Source organism: Callithrix jacchus, chromosome 5 (genome assembly GCF_049354715.1).
Source record: "Callithrix jacchus isolate 240 chromosome 5, calJac240_pri, whole genome shotgun sequence".
Lineage (NCBI taxonomy): Eukaryota > Metazoa > Chordata > Mammalia > Primates > Cebidae > Callithrix > Callithrix jacchus.
Genome location: NC_133506.1, coordinates 64,755,911 through 64,771,976, shown reverse-complemented (window position 1 = coordinate 64,771,976; position 16,066 = coordinate 64,755,911). Strand labels below are relative to the sequence as shown.

The following is a 16,066-nucleotide window of genomic DNA, read 5'->3' as shown; positions in this document are numbered from 1 at the left end:
GCGCCACCATGCCCAGCTAATTTTTTGTATTTTTAGTAGAGATGGGGTTTCACCATGTTGACCAGGATTGTCTCGATCTCTTGACTTCGTGATCCACCCACCTCGGCCTCCCAAAGTGCTGGGATTACAGGCTTGAGCCACCGCGCCCAGCCTCATTCATTCTTACAACAAATCGTTGTTGAAGGTAGACTCTGCAGGTATTCTTTTGGGCACAGAGATACAGTGTTTAGTAAGACAAACACTGTTCCTGGATCTCAATGGGCTCTACATTCTGATGGGATACACAGCTAAGTAAATATTTTCAGAGAGTAGTACCAAGAAGAAAAAAAGCAGGGTAATGTAATGGAGTGACTTGGAGATCATAGGTAGTAAGAGAAGATCTCTAAAAAGGTAACATTTGAATGCTGGGCATAATGGCTCACACCTGTAACCCAACCACTTTAGGAGGCTGAGGAAGGAGGATGGCTTGAGGCCACCCTGGGCAACATAGGGGAGAACTTGTCTCTACAAAAAATTTTTAAAACTTAGCTACTGGGGAGGCTAAGGTGAGAGGATTTCTTGAGCCCAGGAGTTTGAGGATGCAGCAAGCTGTGACTGTACTAATGCAGTCCAGCCTGAGGGACAGAGTGAGACCCTGTTTCTAAAAAAAAAAAAAAAAAAAAAAAATACTTCAACTGTCTCAAAAGGTAACATTTGAGTGAGACAAAAGAGTGTGCATATGAGGCTGGGCGCGGTGGCTCACGCCCGTAATCCCAGCACTTTGGGAGGCCGAGGCGGGTGGATCACAAGGTCAAGAGATTGAGACCATCCTGGTCAACATGGTGAAACCCCATCTCTACCCAAAATACAAAAAATTAGCTGGGCATGGTGGCACGTGCCTATAATCCCAGCTACTCAGGAGGCTGAGGCAGGAGAATTGTCTGAACCCAGGAGGCGGAGGTTGCAGTGAGCCGAGATCGCGCCATTGCACTCCAGCCTGGGTAACGAGCGAAACGCCATCTCAAAAAAACAACAAAAACAAAACGAAACAAAAAAAGAATGTGCATATAAAGGGCTGAAGACAGAATGTTCTGTACAGAGGGAATTAATGCAATGGTTTTGCGGTGCAGATGGGCCCGGGGTGTTCCAGTAAGGTTAGGATCAAGGTGGCTGGAGCATGATGAGACAGGAGTGGTACTTAACTTGCCTTTGGTTAAGTCACTTTCTGTTTTTTTTTTTTTAGAGACGGGGTTTCACCATGTTGACCAGGCTGGTCTCAAACTCCTGACCTCATGATCTGCCCACCTTGGCCTCCCAAAGTGCTAGGATTACAGGTGTGAGCCAACGCACCCAGCCCCTAAGTCATTTTCTCTATTTGAATTTCAGTTTCTCACCTGTAAAATATGAGAAATTTTATCTATATTAGCTAGTGTGTAATTAGAGGAAAAACCGACCAAGCTACTTTACCCAGAAGGAATTTAATACAGGGTATTGTTTACAAAGGTGTTGGAAGGGCATGAGAAGCAAGGGAGAATAAGAGCACCCAAAGCCTAGTAACTGGAGGTAGCTACTATGACCCCCACAAGGCTGCAGGAGCAAAAGGAAAATTTGTTTCCAGAAACTGATTCGTCAGCTGCTGAGCAGTAGCCTGGAGCTGCATTTGCTGCCTGGTGCTACTGACACAACTGTGGCCTGGGGTACCACCAGAAGCCAGAGATTGGATCCAGGCTTCTGCCCTTCTCGTGTGGTCCAAACTCCCACCAGTACCTACCACTGGCTGAGTTAGATGACAAGGGAGTTCTGGGAAATGTAGTTCTTTGGCTTCCAGCCCTGACTATGGAGAGTATAGAAAGGCAGGTGTAGGCGGAACATAGTCGCTCAGACCTGTAATCTCAGCACTTTGGGAGGCCGAGGCGGGTGGATCACGAGGTCAGGAGATCAAGACCATGCCAGCTAACACCGTGAAAACCAGTCTCTACTAAAAAATTAGCCGGGTATGGTGGCACGCCCCTCTATTCCCAGATACTCAGGAGGCTGAGTCAGGAGAATCACTTGAACCCGGGAGGCAGAGGTTGCAGTGAGCTGAGATTGCACCACTGCACTCAAGCCTGGGTGACAGAGTGAGATTTCGTCTCAAAAAAAAAAGGCAGGTGTAGGGGAGAAAACAGATGCCGTTCACACATCACCTATCTTGTAGGGCTTTGTTGAGGAGTAGAAACCTTATTTTTATTCCTCATAGCATGTAGTAGCATTTAGGGAAAGGCAAATCTTCCAAAACAATATCTTAAGTGAAACAGTTCTACATAAAGCTTTGAATTTATCATTATAAGTATCAAAATGAGCATTTTTTTTTTTTTGAGACGGAGTTTCGCTCTTGTTACCCAGGCTGGAGTGCAATGGCGCGATCTCAGCTCACCGCAACTTCCGCCTCCTGGGTTGAGGCAATTCTCCTGCCTCAGCCTCCTGAGTAGCTGGGATTACAGGCACGTGCCACCATGCCCAGCTAATTTTTTGTATTTTTGGTAGAGACGGGGATTCACCATGTTGACCAGGATGGTCTTGATCTCTTGACCTCGTGATCCACCTGCTTCGGCCTCCCAAAGTGCTGGGATTACAGGCGTGAACCACCGCGCCCAGCCTTGGTCATTTCAAAATACATCATCTTTCATCTTTGTCTCTGTTGTTGATTCTTTTTTTTTGTTTGTTTTTGAGACGGCATTTCGCTCTTGTTACCCAGGCTGGAGTGCAATGGTGCGATCTTGGCTCACCGCAACTTCCGCCTCCTGGGTTCCAGCAATTCTCCTGCCTCAGCCTCCTGAGTAGCTGGGATTACAGGCACGTGCCACCATGCCCAGCTAATTTTTTTATTTTTAGTAGAGGCGGGGTTTCACCATGTTGACCAGGGTGGTCTCAATCTCTTCACCTCGTGATCCACCTGCCTCAGCCTCCCAAAGTGCTGGGATTACAGGCGTGAGCCATTGCTCCAGTCTTTAAATGAGCATTTTTAAAGTAGAGTTTTGGCTGGGCACAGTTACTCATGCCTATAATCCCACCAATATGAGAGGCCAAGGTGGGCAGATCATCTGAGGTTGGGAGTTTGAGACCAGCCTGACCAACATGGAGAAACCCTGTCGCTACTAAAAATACAGAATTAGCCGGGCATGGTGGCGCATGCCTGTAATCCTAGCTACAGGGGAGACTGAGGCAAAAGAATCACTTTAACGCAGGAGATGGAGGTTGCAGTGAGCCAAGATCACACCATGGCACTCCAGCCTGGACAACAAGAGTGAAACTCTGTCTTCAAAAAAAAAAGAAAGAAAAGTAGAATTTTAAGTCTGAATGGGTACTATATTCACATTATAAAATTCAAATTACAAAACAATATACAGTGAAAATAGGGTATTTTTGCCCATCTTCCTGTGGCCTGGGTCTTTCCATCTCTGTCCATACCTTTGCAGGCTGTCACTCGTACCTTTGTTATGGATCCTCTGCAGATACAAGGTAGACATATGTTAACAAATTTTTTCTTTGGCCCAAAGCATGCATCTTATACACATTGCTCCACTTGTTTGTTTTTGCTTTTTCTGCTTAATTGTATCTCGGAGATCACTCTGCGTCAGTACATATCTGATTTGTTTTAGCAGTACATGATATTCCACTGTTTGGATATGCCATAATTTCAACAGCCAGTCTCCAGACAGTCTTTTACTATTTCAAAGTGTGCTGCAATAAACATGTTTGCGCCACTTCCTGGTGCCCATGTTCAAATAAAACTGGGATAATTTCCTGAAGAGAACTTGCTGGGTCAATGAGTTTAGGCACTTGTTGTTTTGATAAATGTTCCCAAACTGGTCTCCACTCCCTCTAGCAGTATATTACACCACCTGTTTTCCCACAGTTGCGCCAGCATGGTCTATTAGCAAGTGTTTTCTTTTTTCAAATCTGATAAATTTAAAAGTGGTATCTCACTAAATGCAATGTAGTAGCCTGGATTGGATCCTGAGACAGATAGAGGACGTTTGTGGAAAAACAGTTGAAATCTGGGTTGGGTGTAGTGGCTCATACCTGTAATTCCAGTACTTTAGGAGGCTGAGGCAGGCAGATCACAAGGTCAGGAGTTCAAGACCAGCCTTCCAGCATGGTGAAACCCTGTCTCTAATAAAAATACAAAAGAAAAGAAAGAAGGAAGGAAGGAAAGAAAGAGAAAGAAGGGGGGGAGGGAGGGAGGGAGGAAGAGAAGAGAAAAGAGAAGAAAGAGGGAAAGAAAAAATTGTGGTGTGGTGGCACGTGTCTGTAATCCCAGCTACTTGGGAGGCTGAGGCAGAACCACTTGAGCCTGGGAAACAGAGGTTGCAGTGAGCTGAGGTCGTGCTACTGCACTCCAGCCTGGGTGAAGGAGTGAGACCCCATCTCACAAACAAAAACAAAACAACAACAACAACAACAAAAATATAGATGAGGCCGGACGCAGTGGCTCAAGCCTGTCATCCCAGCACTTTGGGAGGCCGGGGTGGGCGGATCACGAGGTCAAGTGATCGAGACCATCCTGGTCAACATGGTGAAACCCCCGTCTCTACTAAAAACACAAAAAATTAGCTGGGCATGGTGGCACGCGCCTGTAATCCCAGATACTCGGGAGGCTGAGGCAGGAGAATTGCCTGAACCCAGGAGGCGGAGGTTGTGGTGAGCCGAGATCGCGCCATTGCACTCCAGCCTGGGTAACAAGAGCGAAACTCCATCTCAAAAAATATATATATACATATAGGTGAAATCTGAATGGAGTCTTGAGTTCAGTTAATACTAACTGCCAATGTTGGTTCTTAGTTTTTGTTTGTTTGTTTGTTTTGAGAAGGAGTTTTGCTCTTTTTACCCAGGCTAGGATGCAATGGCGCAATCTCGGCTAACCGCAACCTCAGCCTCCTGGGTTCAAGCAATTCTTCTGCCTCAGCCTCCTGAGTAGCTGGGACTACAGGCACGCACCACCATGCCTAGCTAATTTTTGTATTTTTAGTAGAGATGGGGTTTCACCATGTTGACCAGGATGGTCTCGATCTCTTGATCTTGTGATCCACCCGCCTCAACCTCCCAAAGTGCTGGGATTATAGGTGTGAGCCACTGCGCCCAGCCTGGTTCTTAGTTTTGACACATACCGTGACTGTGTCTGAGTCCCCTCCCAGGGAATTTGAATGGGCCTACGACAGCTTCAGTCACTAGGGTATAGAGGAAGTGATGCTGACTGATTTTTAAGGTTGGCTCCTAAAAGGCCAAAGAGGCTCTGTCACTGGAGCTCCCTATGCTGTGATGGAAGTCTGAAGCCCACCCAAGCCACATGGAGAGGCCAGGTGTCGAGGCTCTAGTGAGCATCACAGCTGAGCAGAGACAGGGCCCTCCTTATAAGCACACCATTTGTCAGATTAAGATGCCACCTATGGCCTCATTGCACCTTCATTGCCTCCTAAAAGCCCCATTTCCAAATACAGACCCATTTCGAGGTCCTGGGGGTTAGGTCCTTGACATAGGAATTCTAGGGGAACACAATGCAGCCCGTAGCACCCTCTTTCCCAATAGGATCAAGGCCTCAAAATGAAGACAGGCTTGTCTCATCCCACCTGTGCCTCTTCTGAGAGAAGCTGTGAGACTGAGCGGGAGCTGAAGATAAGAGGTTGACTTGGGACAAGGACACCACACGGTGAGGACACTGCTCTGTGTCCCCAGTTTGGGGGGCAGCAGGCTGGTGGAGGAGCATGCTCGAGGCGTCTGAAGGGGAGCAGCCTCCCTGGCAGCCAAGGCCCAGGACATGAACAGAGGGTGGAGCACACGGAGTATGGGCTGGGGCGAACTTCCTGACTCCGGCTGGAAGGGGATGGAAGTGAGGGTCTGACACTACATTCAATCCTGTCCCACCCTAGGTGATGGCTGTAGAAACAAGGGAACTCCAGTAGGATGAGGAATTCCTAGGGATTCCAAGAAGGAATAGCAGGGCCAGCTATCACAAGAAGTGGAATCTGAAGGGCCTCAGGCAGGGGCTGAGACAGCACCCAGGCGGCCTCGTAGGTTTTGGTCAGAGACTGTGCACCCCACTCACCATTGCCAGGAGGGGCATCCACCCAGGCGTCCACGAACAGAAGGATACATGTGAAGAGGTGCAGCTAACCTGATGCAATGCGATTCAGCCAAAGGGGAGTGGCACTCTGGTCCATGGACCTTGCTTGGGGAGGCACTTTGAGAACACTGTTTCAAGTGAAAGAAGCCAGACACAAAAGGAAAGTAGTGTATGATTCTAGCTATGTGGAAATGTCCAGAACAGGCACATCTACAGAGACAGAAAGCAGCTGAGTGACCACCAGGGGCTGCGCGCGGAGGGGAAAATGGGGATGGCATCTGACGGGAATGAGGTTTCTTTGGGGTATGAGAATGTTTGGGGAGTAGATAGAGGCGATGGCTGTGTGACATTGTGGATGCACCAAATGCCACTGAATTTACTCTTTAATGGTTAATTGTACATTGTGTGGATTTCACCAAAATTTAAAGAAGAAATTGACCATGAGAGCAAAATCTGTCCCAGCCATGGAAACCCCCGGCTCACCTAGGTATCACTTAAGCCGAACTCTCCAGCCCCTTGCTGGTCTCCTTCCCCAGCCCAGACTGACAAATAGCAGGTCCTGGAGACATCTGGGCAGCATCCGCCACACACCATTTCCACAGAGCACATGCCAGGGGCCCTGGCACAAGCGGGACAGAGTTGAGGGAGACCACCGCAGAGAGCTGCAGGATAGACACTGTCACTCACGAAGCTCCTTTAATATTTTCCAGTAGCCACACTTAAAAAGTAAAAAGAGGGCCGGGCGCAGTGGCTCACGCCTGTAATCCCAGCACTTTGGGAGGCTGAGGCGGGTGGATCACGAGGTCAAGAGATCGAGACCATCCTGGTCAACATGGTGAAACCCTGTCTCTACTAAAAATACAAAAAATTAGCTGGGCACGGTGGCGTGTGCCTATAGTCCCAGCTACTCAGGAGGCTGAGGCAGGAGAATTGCTTGAACCCAGGAGGCGGAAGTTGCGGTGAGCCGAGATCGCACCATTGCACTCCAGCCTGGGTAACAAGAGCCAAACTCCGTCTCAAAAAAAATAAAATAAAATAAAAGATAAATAAAAAGTAAAATGAGGGCCGGGCGCAGTGGCTCACGCCTGTAATCTCAGCACTTTGGGAGGCCGAGGCAGGTGGATCATGAGGTCAAGAGATTGAGACCATCCTGGCCAACATGGTGAAACCCCGTCTCTACTAAAAAATATAAAAATTAGCTGGGCGTGGTGGCGCGTGCCTGTAGTCCCAGCTACTTGGGAAGCTGAGGCAGGAGCATTGCTTGAACCCGGGAGGCGGAGGTTGCAGTGAGCCGAGCTCGTGCCACTGCACTCCAGCCTGGCGCCTGGTGATAGAGCAAGACTGTCTCAAAAAAAAAAAAAAGTAAAAAGAGGTGGCCTGGGGCAGTGGCTCACACCTGTAATCCCAGCACTTTGGGAGGCCAAGGCGGGCAGATCACGAGATCAGGAGATCAAGACCAGCCTGGCCAACACAGTGAAACCGCATCTCTACTAAAAATACAAAAATTAGCAGAGCGTGGTGGCAGGCACCTGTAATCCTAGCTACTTGGGAGGCTGAGGCAGGAGAATCGCTTGAACCCAAGAGGTGGAGGTTACACTAGGCTGAGATCGTGCCACTGCGCTCCAGCCTGGATGAGAGAGCTAGACTCTGTTTCAAAAAAAAAAAAAAAAAAAGTGGCCGGGCGCGCTGGCTCACACCTATACTCCCAAGTACTTTGGGAGGCCGAGGCAGGTGGATCACGAGGTCAAGAGATCGAGACCATCCTGGTTAACATGGTGAAACCCGTTCTACTAAAAATACAAAAATTAGCGGGCATGGTGGTGCGCGCCTGTAGTCCCAGCTACTCAGGAGGCTGAGGCAGGAGAATTGCTTTAACCCAGGAGGCGGTGGTTGCGGTGAGCCGAGATCATGCCATTGCACTCCAGCCTGGGTAACAACAGCAAAACTCCGTCTCAAAAAAAAGAAAAAAAAAAGTAAAAAGTGAAGTTAAAAAGAGGTGAAGTTATTATTATATATATATTTTGAGATGGGGTTTCACTCTTGTTGCCCAGGCTGGAGTGCAGTGGTGTGATCTCAGCTCATCGCAACCTCTGCCTCCCAGGTTCAAGCGATTCTCCTGCCTCAGCCTCCCGAGTAGCTAGGATTACAGGCATATGCCCCCATGTCCAACTTCTTTTTTTTTTTTTTTTTGTATTTTCAGTGCAGACAGGTGTTTCTCCATGTTGGTCAGCTGGTCTCAAGTTCCCAACCTCCAGTGATCCACCCACCTCGGTCTCCCAAAGTGCTGAGATTACAGGCGTGAGCCACCACGGCTGGCCAACATTTTTTTGCTTCATCCTAACCCTTCCATGTTCTCTAGAATTTTGCACCTGGAGCTTATCTTGCTCCCTGAAACCCATGGACTCCTAGAAACTTCTCTCCAATTCTTTAGAGAGAGAGCACTGCAGCTCGGAGGGGCCTCTGAAGGGGATCTGGCGCAACTCTTCCCATTTCCGCAGGGGAAACCCAGCCAAGCCTGGGGAGGTCCTATGATGACCCTGGGGCCCCACAGCAAGCTGGCAGCAGAGCCAGGATTGAATACCTTACCCACCAGCCTTCACCTCCCTGCCTGGGCTCAAGGCCCCTCTACTCTTCTGGATGGAGAAAGAAGCTGCCTTTTGAGGCTGCATCTCACTTCGTGGTTTGAGGAGAGAATTGGGGAAAAAATGCCTGAGAAGATAGGAATTGATGGAGAAGAGAGGACACAGGTCCCCAGGCCTCCTGGGCTTACTTGGCCTGGGAAAGTGGAGTCAGAAGAAGGAAGATAATAGGCGGGAAGAGAGATAAGAAGAATGCCAGGGAGGGGGAACAGTGCAGGGGGCATGGGGAGAACTTCGGATTTGCTTCCCAGGATGGGGGGTGGGGGGACGACAGGTGTGTCTTAGCTTCCTGTGGCCACTGCAGCAAATGATCACAAATGGCGTAGCTTCAAACAGCAAGCATTTGTTTGGAGGAATGAAAACAGGGTGCTGGCAGGGCTGTGGTCCTGAGAGGCTCTGGGGAGATGCTCCCTGACTCTCCCATGAGTTGTGGCTGCGGCCTGTCTGGACCCGTGGCCTCATGATGCCAGGCTCTGCCTCAGGGTTTCACATGGTCCTTTTTGGTATCAGCTCTCCTTCCATCTCCCTCATCTGAAGACACTTGTGGTTGGATTTAGGGGCCACCTAGATGATCCAGGATGATCTCCTCATCTCAAAGTCCTTAACCTGACCTGGTGCGGTGGGTCACGACTGTAATCCCAGCACTTTGGGAGGCTGAGGCGGGAGGATCTCTTCAGCCCAGAAGGTCGAGTCTGCAGTGAGCTGAGATCATACCACTGCACTCCAGCTTGGGCGACAGAGTGAGATCCTGTCTCAAAATCATCATTATCATAATAAAAGACCCTTAACCTAACTACATTTACAGAGACCATTTTTCCAAATATAGTGGCACTCATGGGTTCTAGGGATTAGGATGTGGGTGTGTCACCTTGAGGGTCACCATTCAACCCGCTGCAAAGTGACAGAGTGAGAACATCAGCCCAAAAGTAAGGAGAGACTCTGTGGCCATCAGAGGTGGCATGTCCTGTGGAGACATTCAAGCAGGTGACTTGGAGCCTGGAGTTTCAGTGCAGTGAGCCCTTGGGAGTAGATGAGGTTAGGAGGCTACAGAGGCCCGGCAGTCTCCCAGCCCTCAGCACCCCCATCCTGAGGGGAGCAGCACGGCCTTGTCATGCTCACACCTGTGTCTCTATTGTTTGAAAGTTCAGTAGAAGGGAGTAGATTCACCACCGCTATCAGCTCCTGCCTGGGGGCCACCCCCTCCTCACCCAGTCACAGGCTCCCCAACCAGATGGCTCTGGAACTTTCCCTGGCAGCTCATGGTGGCGGGAGTCAGAGCTGTGTTGACATGGCACATTTTTGAACCTGTCTACAGCAGCCTGGGTTGGGCACAACCTGGAGTGGCTGTCAGGCGCCCCTCAGGCCTGTGCATCAGGGAGGCCAGGGCAGCCACCTCTGTACTGCCCTGCCAGGCTGCTGGTGCTTCCTGCCACCCAAGGTCCCCCAGATCTAACACATATGTTCAGGGCGGCGTGTGCCAGGAGTCCTGCACTGACGCTCAGGACACCTTGATCTCTGTCCCACCTGCCCCTAACTAACCTATCACCCCCACCTCAGGGCCTCCGTTTCTCTCCTTTAAAAAGGAGTTGAATTATGGAGGGTGTCTTCCAGCTTGGTCCTCTGTACAGGAGATTGTGCCAGGCACTGGGGGTGGGTGAGGGTTAGGAGGAAGGTGGTGTGATCTGATACATTTATTCTTTTTATCTTTTTGTTTGTTTGACAGAGTTTTGTTCTCTTTGCCCAGGCTGGAGTGCAATGGCGCCATCTTGGCTCATCACAAGCTCCGCCTCCCCGGATGGAGCGATTCTCCGGCCTCAGCCTCCCAAGTAGCTGGGATTACAGGCATGCGCCACCAAGCCCAGGTTTTTGTATTTTTAGTGAAGACACACCAATTTTGTATTTTTTTTTATTATTTAAGACCTTTATTAACAGGTGCTTGCAGTTTGTTGACTTTTTTGAAAAAATCAAGTTGTAAACTTTTACTACAAATTAAAAATGAAGTTCTTAAAAATCTCAACTTGACCAGATATGAAACAATTTAAAAACCTTTAAAGGCGTATTGAGAAAAACCAGGCTTTTTAAAAAAACACATTTGTTATTACCAAAAAGAGACATCTTTAGGTAAAAATAATAAAAACCCCATGCTGCATAGATAATGCAGATAGTTCTATTTATCTGGTCAACAGGCAAAAGCAAGCACTGGAGGTCTTCAGCTCCAATCTTTTGTTCATTTCTTATTGCTGGAATTTCTTATTTCTTCTTGTTGGATGACTAAACCGGATGATGGTAGAGATGGTAAGCCGGCATTTACTCAGCCCCGCCCTGCTCAGCCTCGGGAGCAGACGAATTCTCAGCTGGTGGATCAGCTACTTTTGTCTCTTTGCCATCTTGTGGTTTAGGGTTTTCTGGGCGTGTGCGTTGGTAATTGAAGTTGCGGCGGTACCGACGTTGAGGTGGCTGCTGACCTTGGGTCTCATCTCCTTGATTTTCTTTATCCTCTTCATTGCCGTCCTCTCTACGCTGTCTTTGGCGAGGAGGGCCCCTGTGGAATCGTGGTCTATATCCCCGATACATATTCTGCCTCACTGGTCTGCCTTGTTCTCCTGCACCCTGGTTGTCAGCACCCTCCATCACTTCTCCGTGCACAGGAGGGTTGGAATCTTGTGGTTGACACCCATAGGGTCTCTGAATGTAGTGAGGTGGGAACCTTTGCCTGCGGTAGGGCCGGCGTTGTTGGGCCTGGCCTTTGGGAGCACTCTCTGATCCCTCGTTCTTTTCCCCACTCTTCTGGTAATTTTGCTGGTAATTGCGTGGAGGACCCCTACTATGTGGATAGCGTCTATAATGGTTACCGTCTGCTGCATATTTACTGCCTTGAACTGGAACGCCACCAGGACCTGTAACATTTGCTGCCTCTGCACGCTTTTCTCCTTCAACAACATCAAACTCCACAGTCTCTCCATCTCCTACACTGCGAAGGTACTTCCTGGGGTTATTCTTCTTTATGGCAGTCTGGTGTACAAATACATCTTCCTTGGTGTCATTCCTGTTGATGAAACCATATCCGTTCCTTACATTGAACCATTTTACTGTTCACAAAACTTTTTGTCCCCGCCGGCAGGCGCCGCCAATGTGAGGCAACCCGGGCCACCACTCCCTGCGCCGCTGCTCATAGTACCAGGCTTGGTGTCAGCGGCGCTGAGGGCGGGGGCAGTGGGCGGCTTCTGGGTCTCAGCCTCGCTGCTCATGGTTGCAGTGATGGTGACTGGGGCTGGCTGCAGCAGCTACGGCTCCTCCCGGGATGTGATGGTAACTAGGCCAGCAGCGGCGGCGGTGGGGCTGCTCAGGGCTCTCTGGGGTCTTCTCTCTGCTCCCGCTACCGATCGAACTCCAATTTTGTATTTTTTAGTGTGACAGGGTTTCTCCGTGTTTGGTCAGGCTGGTCTCGAACTCCCAACCTCAAATGATCTGCCCTTTTCGGCCTCCCAAAGTGCCGGGATTACAGGTGTAAGCCACTGCACCCTGCTATCCTTTTTATATTTTTAATTTTAATTTTTCATTTTTTTCTTTTCCCTCTTTTTTCAGAGATGAGGTCTCACTGTGTTGGCCAGGCTGGAGTTCAGTGGCTATTCACAGGTGTGATTGATCCCACTGCTGATCAGCACGGGAGTTTTGTCCTGCTCCGTTTCCAGAAGGGACGGTTCACTCCTTCTTAGTCAACCTGGTGGTCCCCTGCTCCCAGATGGCCACCATCTTGATGCCTAACTTAGTGTGAATACCTGATCAGCATAGCACACTGCAGCCCAGAACTCCTGGGCTCCAGTGATCCTCCTGCCTCAGCCTCCTGAGTGGCTGGACTGCAGGTATGCTCCACCACACCTACCTAACCATTTTTTAATGAAAAAAAAAAAAAAAAGTGTAGTTTTCTCCATTTTTTTCATTCAAAAGTCTTTTTTTTTTTTTTGAGACGGAGTTTCGCTGTTGTTACCCAGACTGGAGTGCAATGGCACGATATCAGCTCACCGCAACCTCCGCCTTCTGGGTTCAAGCAATTCTCCTGCCTCAGCCTCCTGAGTAGCTGGGCCTACAGGCACACACCACCATGCCCAGCTAATTTTTGTATTTTTAGTAGAGATGGGGTTTCACCTTGTTGACCAGGATGGTTTCAATCTCTTGACCTTGTGATCCACGCGCCTCAGCCTCCCAAAGTGCTGGGATTATAGGCGTGAGCCACTGCGCCCGGCCAAAAGTCTTTCTTTCAGCTAATACTTAAGAGCACCTGCTTTGTGCTAGGCTTATTTGTGCAGTAAATTCTAAAAGCAACGCTCGTGCAGAAAGAACTATAGGCATTTTGTGAGCAGCGCCTGGTTCCCTCCTGGCTGTGCAGCTGTGGGGCCCCGCTGTCCTTACTCTCCAGTGCAGGCAGGGCTCCTGTGGAAAGTGCAGAGGGTCCTCTTTCCAGGGCTATGAGTGCTGCCACTTGTCGCTTGTATGCTTGCACCAGGGCACCCAGCGGGGCAGGCGTGGAAGCTTGTCACAGCACCACCCTCCTCCCTGCCCTTGGAAACTAACATGAGCTCAGCAGGACAGGCCATTTCTGGAAGGCAGCCCGTCCACACGAATATGTTGCCATGGATGGTATGATGGTGGTCAGCCCAAGGCTGGCTCAGGCATCTCTGATCTTAGGACTGACGAGCACTGGACGAGGAGTAAGCAGTCTGGGCTCTGGCCTCAGTGACATTGTGAGTTTGCAGCAGCCCTGAACAGCCACCCCTGCTTTTGCACCTCCTCTCTCTTCTTAGAAATGAGCCCTGCTGTCATGATGGAAACTTCATCCACTCTAAATAATGGGTTTTTAAGTGAGTTCACTCTTTGAACACTGAAACATATTTATTTAAAAGGGAAACTGGCTGGGCGTGATGGCTCACATCTGTAATCCCAGCCCTTGGGGAGGCCGAGGCAGGAGGATCACTTGAGGCCAGGAGTTCAAGACAAGCCCAGGCACCATCAGGAGATTTTGTCTCTACGAAGTATCAAAAAATTAGCTTGGAGTGGTGATGCATGTCTGTAGTCCCAGCTATTCAGGAGGCTGAGGCAGGAGGATTGCCTGAGTCTGGGAGGTTGAGGCTGCAGTGAGCTGTGATTGTGCCAGTGTACTCCAGCCTGGGAGACAAAGTGAGACTCCTTCTCAAAAAATAAGTATTTTATCTAAAAAAGGAAATTCGGCTGGGCGCGGTGGCTCATGCCTATAATCCCAGCACTTTGGGAGGCCGAGGCGGGTGGATCACGAGGTCAAGAGATCGAGACCATTCTGGTCAACATGGTGAAACACCGTCTCTACTAAAAATACAATAATTGGGCCAGGCGCGGTGGCTCACGCCTGTAATCCCAGCACTTTGGGAGGCTGAGGTGGGTGGATCACGAGGTCAAGAGATCAAGACCATCCTGGTCAACATGGTGAAACCCCGTCTCTACTAAAAATACAAAAAATTAGCTGGGCATGGTGGCGCGTGCCTGTAATCCCAGCTATTCAGGAGGCTGAGGCAGGAGAATTGCCTGAACCCAGGAGGCGGAGGTTGCAGTGAGCCGAGATCATGCCATTGCCCTCCAGCCTGGGTAACAAGAGCGAAACTCCGTCTCAAAAAAAAAATAAAGGAGACTCTATGCAGCCACCTAAATGGAACACCTGTGTCATGTGCAGGTAACTGCAAAAGTAAATACAATGAAGACCAATACCAAGACCGATTATTAAATTCTAGATAGACTTGGCTGCTCCCCTACATCTCAGCACTGGGGCTGTGCATTTATTGGAGTTAGGGGCATGCTGGCCTAGAGCTGAGCCCTGCTTCACCTACACAGGTGACTGGAAGATCCTTGAAGAGGGAGGCTCTTTCCCGGCAGGCGAGGGCTGCTATTGAATTTGGGCTTTGCACTGTCTGGGAAGGCCAGCCAGCGTGCCTCTGAGAAAATGCTGCTCACCTGTGAGCAGGTAGTGCCCCTAAACCCTGGTGGTGGGATTCTCTGTCTCTCCACTGGACCTTAAAACACAGGCTCCTTGTTCCTGTGGCTGGAGACTGCAGAGGATTTGGCTGCTGCTCAGGACTGCCTGGGTCCCTCACAGAGAGCAGCAGGGAGGCCCCAGGATACACTGGGAAACACCCAAGCCCATGAGGTAGGAGGCCTGGATTTGAGTCCTGCCTCTGGCACCAAGCCAGCTGGGGGACTTTATTATTCATACAGTCTGCAGATATTTATTGAGCATTTTCTATGTGCCAGATACTGTGCCGGGGCTGGGCTCTGGCAAGGAACAAGATGGAAATGAAAGAACCTGCCTAGTGGGGCTTTGACTGCCGTGACAGGAGATTGTCAGCAAGCAAGGAAACTAGTAGGACACTTCCAAGTAGTGATATGGGATCAGAATAAGCTGGGGTAATGGGATAGAGTGCCCAGGGAGCCAGAGTTAGATGGGGAGGTCAGGGAAGGCAGTGCCTGGAATATGGATGTGATACCTGGAGGCACAGCAGCCATTTTGTGACCATGAGGCAAGAAGCATGAGGACAAAAAACAACACAGCAAGGATGCAGCAGAGGGAAGATGAGAAAAGCCTAGGCCTCCAGTGACATCATTGTACCACTGCACAAACTCTGGACCTTCATCCTCCAGACTTCATGATACATGAGATAAATGAAATGCCCTGTGAGGTAGGTTTTTCTAGCAGCTGAACACATCTTTAACTAAAACAGGCCTAAATGACAAGGAAGATCAAACTAGGAGACTATGTCGAAGAAGGTGTCAGGTAAAGGAAACATGTGCAAAGTCCCTGAGTCAGGAATAAGCTTGAAAGACTTGAACACAAAGTCCGTGCAGCTAAAGCGTGATGAGGTGGAGCAACAAGGCTAAGCAGGGGCCGCACTGGGACCCCTGGGTCTGATCCTTCATGCAGAAAATAAGAGGGCATTGGGGACTTTTGAGCAGGAGAGAGAAAGTATGTGATTGAGGTTTTAGAAAGATCTTTCTGGCTGCTGCATGGAGCCCGCAGGGGGCAAGATGGCAGTCAGGCCAAAAGATCAAGCGAGGGTTGGTAGACTCTGGCCTGACTCAGCGGCAGCGGAGATGGAGTCTGGGGGCCATGCATATAATACACCACACACACCTCAACACACCCTCTTCTGTTCAGGCAGACCCGGGTTCAAGTCCTGACCCTGCCACTTGTCAGCTCTCAGACCTACCCATTTTCTCACTCCTCACTGCCCCGATTATAGTGCAGGATGTCATGGTCTCTCACCTAGCACCTGTTACGGCCTCCTAATCTGCCTTCCTACCTGTAGCCTTCATCCCTCCCATC

At 49.7% G+C, this 16,066-nt stretch overlaps 1 pseudogene; it reads right to left on the bottom strand.

Annotated features, from left to right (window-relative positions):
* Positions 1-10,613: 10,613 nt before the first annotated feature.
* Positions 10,614-12,112, bottom strand: LOC100402964 (Y-box-binding protein 1 pseudogene; annotated as a pseudogene).
* Positions 12,113-16,066: the final 3,954 nt, after the last annotated feature.